The following is a 16,871-nucleotide window of genomic DNA, read 5'->3' as shown; positions in this document are numbered from 1 at the left end:
TAGAAATAACTTACAAAGGCAAGGACTAGTCTGCAGAAAATGCAGGGCATACACCGTGTAATGCCTTTGTTGTCAGTTATGCTGCAAATGAGATTTTCAAATAGGATTTGCAGAGGCAGGGCAGTGATCAGCACAGTGCAACATCCAGGAAAGGGAAGTTGAGCACAGTATTCTGTGAAACAAGGGGGCAGAAGGGAGCCTGTTTGTAGATACATATTATTATCCATAGAAAACACTTATCACTGCTTGATTTTGCGACACCAGCTACTTGGAAGTAGGTGATACCAATAATTCTGTAAGTGCACATCTGTGTGGGAATGTGTGTTTGTATTTATCTGTGTGCAGGGCATGTAAGCCTGTAGTCTGTGCACATGCTTGATGCTTACACTGTAAAAAGGAGAAGCAAAAAGCAGCACAAACAATACATGTTTTCAACTGACAGATATGTCTCTGCTGGGACAAACAGTGCTAATGCTGCACTCTATATAGATTATGGACAGCTAAAGAACAGGATGGAAAAAAACCCCAAAAGCCCAAATACCATAGAATCTTTCAGAATGCAAAAATGCAATATCCCAAATAAGCAATATAGATAAAAACTTACACGAATAATGAGACAGAGTGCAAATCATTCACACAATGTGCTTTCATACCGTGATGACGGAAGCCACTTACAACAATGCAACCACGTGCAGATAGTCCTTGGAGAAACAGTCAAGCAAATTTTGTAATTCTATCTTCTGTGCTTTGCAGCCTGAGTTTGAGACTTGCTGGAACAAAATGTATGAAAATATTGATGTTTTAAAAATTAAGCATTGGACGTCATGGAAGGTAACTTCATAATGAGTTCTCCTACTGCTATTTAAAGCTAGAAATCCATAAGGAGTACAGTGAAAAATATAACATTTGTTCTCCTTATGTCTTGGAACAACTGTTTTTATATTTGTAATCATCCTAACTGTTGTTCCAAACAAGATACTCAGATAGTCCCTAGCCTCATGCTGTATCTTATTTATTCTGATGCATATCTTATAGCAAAGCTTCATCTGTATTGAATTAATTTGATTTTTCTGAGTGTTATTATTTTTATAAATGCTTATTTTTTTCCACTCACAGAACTTCCCACTTTAGGGAAAACGCAAGATGTGATTGCTTTAAAAATAGAAGACCAAATACATAGCTAGTATTCCCAAAATTCGATGCACCTGGCATTCACTTTATACCTAATAAGCAATCCGTGAATATGCAAATGTTCAATGTCTCTAGTAACCTCATTAATTTATTCCTCAGGCAATCAAAGAATGTGAACCAGTCCTCTGCTACTAATACTGGAAGTGGTACGCTGCTCAGCATTGCTAGAATAATCTGAAAGCACATTCTGCATATTGAAAAACTGTTTCATCTTTCCTCCTTCCTTTGCCACTCTAATTCAAACAAAGACTTCCTACCTCAGTTTACATAGCTGACAGCAAAAGTTGAAAAATGCCAAGAAATAATTAAGACATATATATTATCTCTCTGTCTCTCTCTCTGTCTCTCTCTCTACATATATATATAAATATATACATATATATGTATCCATGTGCACACATGCACGGGAAGATAAATAGTTTAAAGAGATCTCAATGGAATTCCAGTTTGAAAACCATCTGAGTTTTCTAATTTATTTATTTGGAAAAGGGGAAGCTTGGGCAGGATGGAGGAGTGAGGGAAAAATGACCTGCCTCCTACTCTGCAGAGCAGCTGAATAATCTTTTCCTTTGCCCACATTAAAAGCCCTGAATAATGTTTATAAAATGTTAGGGAATCCCGGTAGGTTTCCTATTTAACAAGCCATGTATGACAAATCACAGTGTAATGTACTACGTTCTTAATCTTTAATTAGAATGTGAATATCTGTGCGAGAACGCAGTTAACTTTGACACATTAAATCTTCTGGTTAAAGTGCCTTACAGGAAGTGCAAAGATGAAACACTGCAACAATCTACTGCCTCTCTCCATTCACCCAGACAGTTGGGGAAGGATGATAACATCTTGTAATACCTGCTCTGTAGTAATTAATCGCTGTGGTATTTAGGACCATTCAAGTAGACAAATATGACAGAGACAGGGACAATTAGGAACCTTGTTCAAGCTACATTAACTTTTCCAGCTATTACAACACAGCAGCTCAAGTTTGCTTGTAAAAGCTGCAGAGGGATTGTTATGCATTAGCCGTGCGATTATTAATGAAAGAAAAGGAGAATTGTGTTTATTGTAGTTTGAAAATTGCAAATAAATTTCAATTATCTGCTATGTCATTTTGTTAAACATGCATTCTGGAAATGCCTTTGTACTCTAAATCATGAGCTACTTAGAGCAAACTAATACTAGAAAGCCTTTGGGAGATACAAAGTCAATATTTTTGTTGAACTGGCCTTCTTTCTTGTTGAAACTAGAGACAGACAGAGCTACCTGAAGATATTTCAGATAGTTATTGAACCCCACAGACACTGGTGTTCATCCTGACTCTGTGTACCAACAGGCAGTCAGATCAAACTTTGTCACTTCAGACTTTGACACTGGTGGAATGTGAGTTCTGCTCCACAAGAATAAGAAAGCTCAGCTCCCTTACTGATGGCAGGCATAAAATGCACACAGATAGATAAACAAACAGCGGTGGGAGGAGAAAGCCCTTCAGAAAGCCCTTTGTCTCTTTCCCATTATTGCCACAGTCATCACCAGGACAGACAGAATGAAACTCAGGGAAAACCTTTGGGACTTGGTATGGATTACATATTGTTAAGGTTACACACTCTTTGCTCTTTCACTTTACTATCAGTAAGGAGCACTAAATGCACTGCAGAGTATAAAGTTTATATTTTAACTATATGTTTGAGGCAGCATGATTTGCCATTGCTGTTTGGTACTGCATGAACACATATCAGTTCTCAATATTAAAGGAGGACAGAAAACAACAGAACTGGGCAAACATGGCAAATACTTTGGCATGAATATTCACTTGGTGTCTATTTTCTTAAAAAAATTTTAAAAAAAGAAATCACCTAAACCTGTGGCCCTTTTATGTTCACTTTATATGAATATTTGAACTAGAGTTTCTTAGCAGCATGAATGCTTTCAGAAAGCTAATTTGAAAGTCATACGTGCAAGTGTTTGTGGAAAACGAATTCTAAATTTGCATGTGCAAATATTTGCACTGGGTATGCTGTCTTCTTCCCCCAGTCAGGGAGCAGCAGCGCTGCCACGTGTCTCACCCCACCAATCCTTCCCAAGGAACCCAGCTTGAGTTTCAAATATTGTGTCAAATTTACCCAGTGAACTTGTTTATGATTGAGGCCCAAAGTAGAAAAAAAGAGAAGTGTTAAAAGTGTATGAAATGTACTTGAACAACAAATGTTTGCAGGGATGGGAGATGCATAGCCGGGCATTTCGAAAGCAGGAACAGAGGCACACTGGCACAAAACAGAGTTTGTTAGCAAGTGTTCGCTCACTTCTGGTATGACTGCTTTTACCTCCTCTCTCCTGCCACAGGATGAAAAACAAAACTGTGGGGTAAAAATACCAGTCAGGACAGGGAAACATGTTGTGCCAATATTCTCAGTTTATGGTCAATCTACTGAAATAGTACCCTTCAAATTCAAAACATTTGTGAGACTTGAAGTGCTTTTTGAAGGAGTAAGACAGGACTCCACCATTTATTAGAAGATGGATTTTTTTTATTTTCAACTTCTGTAGTTGCAAAGTACACATTGCCTCACACATGCCATTTTCTGCAGCCTACATCATTGTAGTCTAGAAATAAAAAGAAAAGCCAGCTTAGCCCAGCAGAGATCTGCATCCCCACCCCGGAATCCGTTGTCACAAAATGAAGGAGGGAGGGGGCTGGGGTGGGGGGGGAAGGGAGGAAAGCAGCTCAGTGCACAGCAACAATTCCCCCTCTCAGCTGAGCTGCAATGATGTCAGCTTTCTGATTACAAACTGCTTATTTATGCTTCAACAGCTGCCAAGAGCAGCAAATAAGTGGCTAAAAGAGTGTCTAGACCAGGCATTCAGGCCTCTATTGTTTGCTGGTTGTTACCTGGTTGACAGCGATGGGTACAGCTGCCTGGTGTGAAAGAGAGCAAGGGATGGGGAGGCAGTGATTGACAGAAGGGCCCTCGGGGTCAGGAACAGCCAGCCCCGATGGCCCCATGGCTTTATGTTCCCCGGTCTAAAGGGAAAGCCATGGCTCTGCCTAGAGGTTGGAGGTGAAAGGAAATGTTTGAGGGTAATGAAAAAAATCCTTTAGCCAAATTTGTGATCATGAACAGTTACTCTGGGGAATTTAAGACCAAGTGTGCAGCAGTTTTCTGTATATACAGAAATTGTTATTGGTAACCACCAGAGGAATAATAATGTGTTACATGTGCATGGGTAAAAATGTATCTTTGTGCAGTCCTTCACATATGAAGGACTTAAAACTGCTGGTGGTTTTATTTTTTATTCAAGTTAAAACTGATCATGCTGCTAAAACCTGGTACCATGCACTATGCAGAAATTCATTCTGCCTCAGGGCTAGCTTTAAAAGCATTCCCAAGCTTTTCTGAAAAATATTCAGGTATTTGGGAGGGAAAAATAGATATTCAGATAAGACAATCATCTATAAGAAGCTCTCATACACTTAGTGAGTTTTGCTCTATACATTTATTTTTGGAGAGACAATGGCTCTAAAAACAACTCGGTGGGAACAGCTGGACAGTGAGCAGGCTGACCAAAAACCATAAACCCCCTTTTTTAGTTGATATAGAGATGTCCTCAGTCTGGTTTTGATCTCATAGATGTTAGTGTGGTCCAGGCATAATCCTGCTGAAGTCGAAGGAGTGACATTGATCCAAGCCAACTGCAATCACTGGCAGGCTGACTGAATTTCTCACCTCCCACCCCACGATGGGCTACTGTTCAGCAAAAAAGACAAAATGTCTGAGAAGTTTTAAAAGGATGATGCCAATGAATTGTTTTTAATAGAACAACAAAACCAGATTCAAAAGTCTTTGAACAATATGCAAAAACTGTAGCTACAGTGTCCTCTAGGAAAAAAAGATGAAACCTTTATGCTCACTAGCAGGTCTATGGTTATCTACATCCAAGTACATGACGATTAAGTTGCTGGGGCAGTCATGAGCAGAATTAATCTTACTTTCTTGTTTGGCATTTTCTGACACCAGACAAAGTTCCATGCCAAGGAAAAAAGTTGATTTGCAGAGCTTGTTACATATGACAGAATTATTAAATGTTTTATGACCATATGGTATATTTTTTTTACTGTAGTTTTTGAAATAGATTGTAATTAACAAATGAGTAACCTTTCTCTGTGAAAGATAAGAAAACATTATAAAGTAATCTAGGTGTCAGTAGTGGCTAGAGAGGTAAAAGTACAGCAGAGCACCTGAGTAGCAGAAGCTTAGTTTTGCTATACAGTTGGCTTTCTACATATCTGATGCAAAAGCTGTAACTGAAATGAAATCATGTTAAATTAGCTGTAAAAAATAAGTTGATTTAATTAAGCACAGAAAGACTTATTAGATATAATAAAATGTTAAAAAGTCAAATGATGTGCAGTTACATTTCAGCTAACACAGCTCAACAAATCCACTAAATTTATTCCTTTCAATAATGATCTGTTTTGAGCATTTAATTAGATAAATAATATTTAATCACTTCAGCAAATTTGAACTAGAAAAATTCCTTGTCATCAGAGGTGACTAATCCTTGCTAATATCCACCTTTAAAGAAAAAGTAAAACTAGATGATCTTCCAGAACAGCAAAGAGTATGAGGTATAAATGTGTCTCTAGGCCTCATTAAAAAAACAAGGTTTGCTAAACAAACTATTATTTACAGTGAGAAGTGTGCATATTTTACTGGGAAGGAGCATTCACATGTTTGCCTCTTTTCAGCATCAGGCACTATAAGTAGATGATAAGAAAAGATATTCAATAGATGTCCTATAATTCATCATAATACTGTTTCATTTAATAACTACTTTGCTGAAGTGATTGGCATGATTACAGGAAAATTACTTCAAATTATCCATCTCTTATCTAGCACCTAAGATGTCCTAAACTTGCATGAGAGTTAGCATAATGGGACCTATTAATTACTAATTCTGCAAGTCCTTCACTACTTAAATATCCTTTCTACCAGGTGTGCTGTGTAATGCAAATAAAGAAATAGAAGCCAAAATGATCACTTTCCAAGACAGTGTCGCTGAAAGTTTAATAAATGAAATACCAAGTGCAAAAGTTTGTTCCACCCACCAATTGAAAATATCTAGATATTAATTTATTTTCTCTTTATTTCTCTCCTTCTCATATGTGTATACATTTGCAGGGGTGTGTGCAGGTATAAAAATAAGTACATAAACAGTATGTGGTATACATTGTATTTGTTTCTACTCAGAGCTATGAATGTGCATGGCTGCTACAAAATATGGGCCAAGAACATAGTCTCTGCCCCAAAAAGCACCTTTTAATCTATACATCACCTATACATCCTATACCTATACACCCTATACATCAAATGCTATCTGCTTGACAAAATTTACTCCTATGAGTAAACACTTTGAAGAAAAAAAGCATTATCTGGTAAGGGCAGAGAAGTTGACCAAGATGAGCAGAAGCCATATTTGTCCCCTCTCCAGTCTAGATTTAAAAGCCAGTGTAAATTAGAACAGCAGCCTTATACTTGCACCTTTGGCTTTCTAAAAACCCTGATGTAAACCATCATGGCAGAAAACAGGGATAGGTCCTTCCTATCATTCTTCCCAGCCCACCTGTGATATGCCCATAATTCAAAGGGTGGCTATGCTGCTGTTCAAAGCCACCTAAGATGGAACATATTCCCCAAGGGCCTGATTCTTCAGTATCTTACATCTCTGAAACAAACTGTGCAGACTAGGCCTATGCAGTTACAATATCTGGTTGGTGCTGCTCTGAACTTCCATTACAGAAGCATAGCTATGAAAAATCTTGCTTTGATTTCTTTTTAGAATCCAACTTCAAGTTCATGAACAGCTGTCTTCTCTCTCTCTCTTTCATTTGCTAGTTTTTGTATCACAACAGTGCCTTAAGTCCTATTAATTGTATTTGTGATGTTGAATTATATATACAGAAAATGTGGACAGGAAACAAAAGAAAACAAAAAATAACCCCCCAAACCAAAATTTGTAGAGACCCCAGAAAAAAATTGATTGTTACTGATATATGGCAAGGGACCAAGCCTAAAGGCTCTGGACTTTCTGACAAAATCTGTCTTGAAGTGCAGTGCTGAAAAGGAAGGTGAGTTACACAAGTAAATTTCAGAAAGGAAATAAATACTAGTCTATTTATCAGAAAAGGTAGAACAAAACAATCTCATCTACCATATACACAAAATCTAAAAGGGAAAGAGATATTCTTGAACCATATCTGATAAACTGTTGGAAGGCTTTTTACTGTATTCTGTAAAATAAATTCTTGTAATTGTTTCTAAATGTGCAAATGTCTCAATGAACTAGGAGACCCATCATGAGGCAACATTTCTGCTAGAACATTATGTTTAAAAAGGCTCTTATCTGTTAGGGATAGGGACGGGTAGTGAATTTTATGCTTTCATTCTGAGTGACCACAACCAGCTTATGGAATGCTGCAACTATAACACCCGAATACATGTCAAACCAGCCTAATCCTCAATCCCCTTGGTTTTTACAAGTGCAAACTTTCAAATTTCAACTGTTAATCTTTTTACTTCGAGGCAAAAAGTCTTTGAGAGTCACAATAACTTTTCATTACACAGTCACTACTGAAATGGTATGAAGTCTTCTGTGACTGGTAGGCTTCCATGGAGCCACTCTGGTTGTCCTGTAATAACATAAACACAATACTGCCAAACTAGAGGTGTCACAGTTTGCAAGGGACTTTGTCAAAACTCTGCTACTCTACTATTTTATGCATTCATAGTTATTTACTCTGTGGACTAAACTGATGGATATTTATGATTTATAAATCCACAACTACTAATAAGGACTCTGGTATTAGAGAACAATATTCCTCCGCCCCAAAAGTTAGAATTCTGTAGCAAGCAAAGTATTTGTAAGAAATTCCCCTGCAGGGCCAGGTGCAATTATATCTGTTTTTTCATACGTGACATTCTAAAAGTCTATTAGCTGGTCAGTAGATCTGGTTTTCAGTGCTGGCTGTCAACCCTGTTGTAAAATAAACATGCAAGCAGTTGTTGAAACATCATGAGCACCATGGTCATTGCAAGCATTGCAGAGCTCCCATGGCCAGAAATCCCTTCCTTCCCCAGTACATTCTACATGAGCAAAAGGTGCCTTCTAAACTAGTCTGGGAAACATGTAAAGCAATTTTTAAAATCAGCTGTTGAAAATACATTGTGCCTTCCACCTCAGCTCACTGAAACCAGAGATCTATCATATTTGTACACTGTTGAACAAGGTGGAGAAGTGATGGCTTCTAGAGAATCATCCCATTTTTTGCCTAACATAATAAGATTCAAAAATCTCAACCAGATACCTTGAACAGCATTATATCTTCCTTGGCTTTTTAGGAACTTAAAACTGTGCCAGCATATTAGTGATTCAAGGTTGGAATATTTTCTTCTTTTTTTTTTTTTTTTCCCTCTTCAGTGTATCTCTACAGTTTAGTAGACCATGTATGTAACAAACCCACATAATTTGCTTCATGTGATTTCCTTTACTACTTTACCTTAAAAGACCTTACAAAAAACAATGCATAAGGGATACAGCAGGATAAAAACAGAATTTGAAAAGTAATAATTAAAGCCAATACTAGTTCATATTGTTAACTAATAATAAGGGGTATGCCTGAGAAAGAAAACTGATTCAGAAGAAATTACTCAGATCTTTTATTTTTGGATCTATCTGCTTCTTTCTCCTGGTGGCCTGAAATTCCCATATTTGGAGTGCTTTAAATTTAATTTAATATTAAAGAATACATAAAATCTCTGCACTGAAGGCTCTTGACTAATTGTCCCAGGTACCACAACTTAGAATAAGGTGTCCACATGGAACACTGAAATGGAATGATGCCGAGAAATACCTTCAGTTAATTGTTCCTAACTGGAAAGCAATTTTGAAAAGTCTTCTTTGTTTTACAGTCTTGTCTAATGCTTAGAGAGCCTTCTCCAATGGATCAATCAGAGGACAGGGACAACAAGAGGAAACAATGCTGGGAAATCATCAAGCCCACTGACTGGGTAAAACAAGTAAAATGATTCTTAGTGTGAGTCCTTACAGGAGCAAAACTATGGGGCCAAATTCACTGAGCATTGGTATCAGCTTCTGCTGATGTTTGAAGAAAATCCTACCAGGAAAAGAGTGTCTTGGTGGGAGGTGTCACTGATATACTTGTGGCTCTCAATGCTTGCCATATCAGCTGGACTACAGCCTTATAAGAGAAAATAACATGAGTTTCTTTGCCACTTGAGGTAAACAGTCTGGATATCTAGTTGAAATATCTGGGAGGTGAGTCCTTTGTAAGTCAGTTTGGGGGAGGATACTCAACACATACAAAGACTAATTGGCAGCAAGTAGTGTTGGTAACTCCTACACTCTTGAATAACTTAGGCTTCCAGCCAGTTTTGCTACTGCAGGAACTTAAGGACTTTGTGATGCCCTTGATACTTATGAATTCTCCTCTCTCTCTCTCTCTTTCTTTCTTTCTTTCTTTCTTTCTTTCTTTCTTTCTTTCTTTCTTTCTTTCTTTCTTTCTTTCTTTCTTTCTTTCTTTCTTTCTTTCTTTCTTTCTTTCTTTCTTTCTTTCTTTCTTTCTTTCTTTCTTTCTTTCTTTCTTTCTTTCTTTCTTTCTTTCTTTCTTTCTTTCTTTCTTTCTTTCTTTCTTTCTTTCTTTCTTTCTTTCTTTCTTTCTTTCTTTCTTTCTTTCTTTCTTTCTTTCTTTCTTTCTTTCTTTCTTTCTTTCTTTCTTTCTTTCTTTCTTTCTTTCTTTCTTTCTTCCCTGGGAGGCCTGTGAAAAATGAGGGAGCTGCTTTGCCAGATGTATTGATGGCGTAGCATCTTGTGCATGAAGGGATTGGACTTGATGATCCACTGAACCCATTGGCTCAGCCAGGGCATCAGCAAGAAGCCTGGTGGAATCAGGATACCAGCAGATACATCCCTAAGAAAAAGCAGCAGCCTTATCTACTGCAGGTAGTGGAAGTGCATCTCTACCCCTCCAAAAGGTTTGAGCTCATATTGCACACGTGGAGCACAGACCCCAACAGCAGCGTGTCTGTTGGAGCAGGGACATGTCCTCATGCAAAGACCTGCACTTGGGTCTAGACATTTCCTAGTGTAAATCAGCATAAGGTTTGTTGGATGAACAGAACTCCTCTTCCTTGCCCTTCATGTGGTTTCTACATGAGGCAAGTGATCTCCCACTTGGGGTGCACCATGGAGCACTCCCTTCTGTAGGAAAGAGATGGCCAAAAACCACTCCCCTGGCCAGGAAAGATGAGTGACCCTGAGGTAATTGCAGTAATTACAAAGACCAATTTAAGCAGAAGAAGAATTGCATTCATAGAGACATATCAACATTTTCTGTCTTTGACTCAAAGCATTAGAAGTCTTGCTATTTTGCTGAGAAATGTTTCTTTCAGGTGATTCTAGGTGGCACGCTGAGTAGGATGTGCTGCTGTCAGAGCCCTGTGGACGTGAGAGTGGAGCCCTGTAAATAGTGCTTCATCATGGAAACGGGATGTTACCTCTGTGCAGGCAGATGGTGATATGAGTGGGCTCTAAGCTTCACTACCAAGATGAAGTGAGACAGCACTTGTGACAACTTAATGCTGACTGAGTAACATCAACACAAGTCTTCTTTTCTGTTGTAGCTGTCTTAAGATGTCAGAAGATATGGATCTGAGATTGAAAAGACACTTTTGACAGCATAATGGCTGAAACAGTTTTGAAACATTTAAAGCAACAATAAAACGCAAAAGGAGAAAGAAGGATGAGGATAATGGGGTGTGACTTCTCAAAGGACATGAGGTTTCATTTTGCTTTGAATAATTTTGTGTCTTCAAAATGACTTCTTTCTGAAACTACAAGTCACAATTTTCCAGTAAAAGTCTGCCACACACCTAGGCATCTTCTGAAGGCAACATTCCATCTCCATATTTTTTCACTGTAACTCTCACCCATTCTAGCATTCAGCTATGCTGACTTCACTTGGACAGGCATAAGTGTGTTGAAAGAGTTTTTTTTAGGATGCCCATAGTTCAGATGCACTGTGGTTTCCTAAAATCATGACCGATTTCAAAGCATAGTAAAATTAAACAATAGACTTAGAACTGCACATAATCATGGAAAAAAAAGCAGAAGAGTTGTACAAGTCTTTAAACATGGCATCCAGAAATCTGTTTTCTTGAAAATGATGGTTATATCAAAATTATAATCACAGTGATTAGCATTTTTGCAGACTTCATGTTTGACCTCTGACTTTGTAACTGAACGCTTTCAATTTGTTTGTGTTCTTCTGCTTTCAATTTTTTGTTTTTATTTTGTAAAATCAATGCATCCATCTCTCTTCTACCTCCTTTCAAAAAAATATTTCTTTTTATGTCAAGTCTTTAAAAATAAAAAAAAATCAGAAAAAAATCAGGAAAAGGCTTTAAAATTCATTTCAGATTTGTATTCATTACTTTGATGTGGAGTTCAGAGGCTGTATTGGTACTGTACTTCCCCACTGCTATGTGATTGGACTTTCTGAACACTGTTCCACACAAATGAAATGGAGCTTATAAAAAACCAAAAAACAAAACCAAAACCCAAACAGGCTTCATATTTAGCTACTGTAGGGGGTAGAGTAAATAAAAGGAATTTAAAATCATTAAGAGAAATAATTAATGCTAGCTATTGTTTTCTTCCTCAAAACATTTCAGCTTTTTTTTTTCTTCTTGTATTTAGCACATTACTACATTTTTCCCCTGTTAGAAATAAAAGCTATAGGCCCAGTTCTGTCATGGCGGTGAGCAGGCAGTTGGATACGGTAATGCATGCCTGAAGCCTTCACCAAGGATGATAAGCCTGCATGAATTTTACGAGTCTCAGTATCAAGGTTGCCCTCGCCCAAGGGATTTAAGAATAAGGGGGGAAAAAAGAGAAGGCAGATGTATGAATAACTGGCATTGTAAATCTTCACCGTGGCAACCTACAGCTAGAAAAAGTCTGTGATGGGTTCATGACTTGAGAAGAAAGCGACACAGCAGAATGTGAATGGATTTTCTTCAGCTACTTAATACACTGCTTAGAGCAGCTTAAGGGTGTGCATGTGAGAGAGAGTATGTGTGTGAGAAAGAGCGAGTGTGTGTGCATGTGTGTAAGAAGCGGGGGATCTGTGGAAATTTGTTAGAAGGAATTACTAGTGTTATACATCTTGCTAGGGCTTTATTTTTTATTTTTTTTTCTTTTTTGGGGAGGCTGTAGGGGAGGAGGAATACCATTTAGTCTCAGAATATAAATGACTGGATTTTGCTTGGGAAAAAAAAGAAAAGATGGTGGGGGAGGTGCATAGAATTATGCAGGCAAGTAACAATGAGCAAATTGGACCCTTAACAATACAGCACAAGGTCATAGTGAAAGTCACCAGAGTGGGGTAGTGGGGGTGGCTGGTGGTAGAAAACAGATCATGATAAATAGCTTCCCATTTTGCAAAATCTGGTAGTTAATGAAAATAAGATGCATTTGAGTTGTCTGTGAACACCTGATTTTTTTCCTCTTTCTCTCTCTCTCTCTCCGGTCCTGCTGATGTATGAAAGCAAAGCACTGACTCTAATTGTGCAATTATAAAACGGAAATGATGCAGGTTTGGCAACACAGAGAAAGAAGGCAGCTCAATAACATTGTTTAATAACAAGCAAATAAAGCTCAAAGGGGAAAGAGGTGACTATTTCTGCTTTAGACTCATTAAGGAACCTGAAACATATTGTAAAAGAGTGATATTTAATTATGGGCTGGACTGATAACATGGAGCAGGGCCTCACTGGGAGAAAGAGACCCTATGCTCCTAGGAGTGAGCAGCTCCGAACATCAATTACTGTGATTATCTACGCAGTGCTTAGAAAATGCACCCGTCTCCGTGTTCCAGCAGCGACCCGTAAACAGGCATTGCATAGGCAAATTTATGGGCACAGTCAGCTGGGGCCAGGTGGGAAAGAGAGCTTTCCTTTGGTGACTTCTGTGCAAAAGGAGGAAAGAAGCAAAAGAAAGAAAAATCTGTCTTCTGCACTACTGAAAGAGCAATTTATTACAGAGCATTTGCAGGAGACAGCATTTGTTGCCCTGCTGCCTTTTTTGCCTCTGTTGGCTGTCTGAATGAGAAATGGGAGTATATTAACCAACTCATGGGTTACAGAAGACGGCTTGGCATGGGCCCATCAAACTTCGCCATGCTAAGGCGAGTCAAAGGTCAAGAGAGCGTTAGCAGCTGAGATTTAGAACCGAGTGCATCTCTTTAACCTTAACTGCTGGGAATGGATGGAGTCACTTTATTTCTTTAGTCAGGATCTTGGTTGCAGTGAAAGATGTTGTGAGGAGGAGGTTACCATCCAGCTTGGAGCAGATGGGAAAGTATATATTGCAGTGAGACGTCATATTCTTTCGGGGTCACATAGATAAGCAACATCACTGTTGTGTGCAGCCCCCTGTTTTCCATTAGGCCTAGAGGCTGAATGTTTCTGCATCTTTGTTAATGCACCACAGACCAAAGAAATAGAGACTAACAGTGAAAAGTAGGTGCCAAATCCATCCAAAGCCATTTAATCTTTCCTTCTATTTGCACCAACATTATTTTCACTGAGGAAAATCCTTAGTAAATGGAGCATGCTAATGACGTGTGCACTGAACTTTATTTTTAATGGCAGAGAGATTTCTCTGCCTAGAAAGGCAGTGTGTGAGGTGCAGGTTGCTGTGACCTGGTTTACAGCATTCCTGCCTGCTTGGATCTGCCACAGGGCCACTGCACAGCCTTGAACTAATCACATCAACTCTGTGTCTCTCTCCCTTTCTAGTCCTTCTGAACCCATGAAAGTTCCTTGAAATAGCAAGGGTCTGTTTCTGTGACATTTGCTATGTGTACTGTTTCACCTGTAGTCTCTGTGGGCTGCAGGAATCACCAGGGAATGATTTGGCTCCACACCCAGTTCAGACACTCATTTTGGATATGAGTTCTATTAAGACATCAAGTGCACTCAGGCATGAAGGCATCTGTGCAGAGGACCATTTCTTGAATTATTGGGAAGAGGTATGTCACTTGCTGCTGACATATATATATACCAGTACACTCAAGCATAAGAGAACACTTTTGCTCAGTTTATGGTGAAGATTTGAAATTCCGTGAGACAGTCTGAAATACAAAGCTTAAGGGGGAAATTTAGGTATAAGTAAGATTTCATCAATGTCAAGTCAAAATTTCATGCAATGTGTAGTAAATGAAAGGCGTGATTCGTTGGATGTGATAACAGCCTTGAAGAAGGCTTGTACTGTCTAATCTTCTAAACCCAAGTTGAGTAGTTTAGACAGCTTTAGGTATATAGTGTCCATGGTCCCCTGTTGTGGCTTTGTCCAGACTTAAACCAGTCAGATCAATAGTGAGGAAAAGGGGATGAAGATACTTTAACATAAGTACAAAATTCTTGGGACTGGGAGGGGATCATGATATTTAGCTTATTTTTTTTTTTTGTTTGTTTCCTGTTTTTTCCCCCTCTCCACATTTTGGTCTCTACAGACCTTAGCACAGTGTATCTTGACCTGTGACTGAGAATAAGCAAAGAATTAAAGAATTAGTAAAAATTTTTGTATTTTTAATTAGACTAGTATCTCTATTAGCTGACTGTTAGACCATATTGGTAGGAAGTATCAAAATACTGCTTGTCCCTCTCTTAGCAGCAAAGCAGCTAAGAGTATTTTTCAGACCTAAAAATGTATGTACAGGATAGATCAAGATACAGGAGCTATACACAAATACAAGAATGAAGCAAGGTATACAGCAACATTAAGACTGATGCATTTCCAAATCAGAAGTGATCTAGCATTGGCCTCAATAGAATATGCCATGTCAGGGAAAACTGCAGGAGCAATTAAAACCTCTTTATCTGTAATTATTTATGGGCAACATACATTTGGCTCCTCAAATAAGTGGGAAGATTGAAAGGATTGTATCTCATCTCTGTATCAGCAGCAACCTATTGACCACATATTTCTAATGAAAAGTAAACAGGTTGAAGAGTGAATAAACAGGAGGCAAAATAGTTGGAGAAGGTGGTTTGTAAATAATCAGAAAGAGAGATTCCATATTACCCTCCCAGTTCTGAATTACAGATACATCCTTTCTATCCCTCCCCCACACACATGCAGGGTCCATAGACAATTTCAAAGAGCTTGCAAATGTTTTGGTCAGACACTGGACCACTAAAGATAAAGAAAACAATTAAGAATATTGCATAAAAATGAAGCAATTTCTTTGCATCTGCATTCACTATGGAGATGCCTTTCTCTAAGCCAATTATTTGCAGATAATAAACACAAGGCAGTATCAGAGATCAAGTTGTCAAAGAAAAGATTCTTAAAGAAATTGACAAAGAAAAAAAATAGCTAGGATCATCCATTGTTGAAGTTCCAAATAAACACTAAAATGTTCAATATGGAAAAAATATGTTCTTCCATAAAAATGGCCATAATGTCTCACAAAATCTTCAAAAAGGCACACGGGTAACCTGAAGAATTACAGATCAATTGCCTACCCCAATGTAAGACAAATAATCTGAAAAAAATAACTAAAAATGAAATATTCTAACAAAACATAGCACAAGAAAGATAAATTAAATGGTTTCTTAAAAGGTAAACTGTGCGATTCCCATCTATTGAATTTTTTTAACAATCAAAAAGAAGACCATAAATTTTTCAATAAACTTCCATGATTTGCAGAAAAATGTGCCCTAACCAGAGGTCTTAAGGAAGTGTGAGTTTCCCACCTCTCCCACTTTTTCACACAGATTAAAGAACAAGTTGTGATACAGTCATGGAGCACAGGACAGGATGGCATCTGAGTAGTGGTTATCCAGCTGAAGTCTTTGCTTTTCCATGAGAAAGATACCATGAGAGGAAATACAAACCTTCCACTCTGAATTTCCATTAGGGTCCATGAAAAACACTTTCAATAACAGCATTGTTTACAATTTTAAATATCGAATTTTAAAGTTTATGTATCATACACCCAAAGCAGGAGGGCCTGTCTGGATTTACTGCCTTAATGATTCTATAATTATATGAGTTCACCTGTTTTTTTTTCAATCTTACATTTTTTATTTTGAGTGTCTCTATCATAAATTGTTATTTACTGGTCAAAGACTACTGGGGTAGTAGAGGAGGTACTACCCCAGTGCTACTACTAGGATGGTAAGGGATGGCCTCAGGGTATTCCAAAAGTGCGAGTGACAAAGAGGGTGACACTTTGTGACCCACCAGTGCTCTCCCAAAATCTCTGAGCTCTCAGACTGTGCTCATATTTATGCCTAACCTACTTTCCAGGCACTTTTTGTGCCATCACAGAGCTTTTGTAGATGTACTGGTGGGGGCAGGGAAAATGTATGAAAAAAGTGTGTTCCAATTCTGTAGCTATTCACCTGATTCTTTTGCAAATTTGGCCCCATACTCCCTGTAATTCACCAGCTGATAGACACTTGGGAGACTCCTGCCTGATAACATTCCTGTCAGCCATGTCCCAAAGAACAAAGGCAAGCTGAAGTATTTTTTAATTCTACCCTCTCAGCTCATCAACACTGAGTTTACATAAAAATGTAAGAACATTGCACTACACA

Source organism: Taeniopygia guttata, chromosome 1 (assembly GCF_048771995.1).
Source record: "Taeniopygia guttata chromosome 1, bTaeGut7.mat, whole genome shotgun sequence".
Taxonomy (NCBI): domain Eukaryota; kingdom Metazoa; phylum Chordata; class Aves; order Passeriformes; family Estrildidae; genus Taeniopygia; species Taeniopygia guttata.
The sequence above is the reverse complement of the archived record's forward strand: the minus strand, read 5'-3'. Positions refer to the sequence as shown.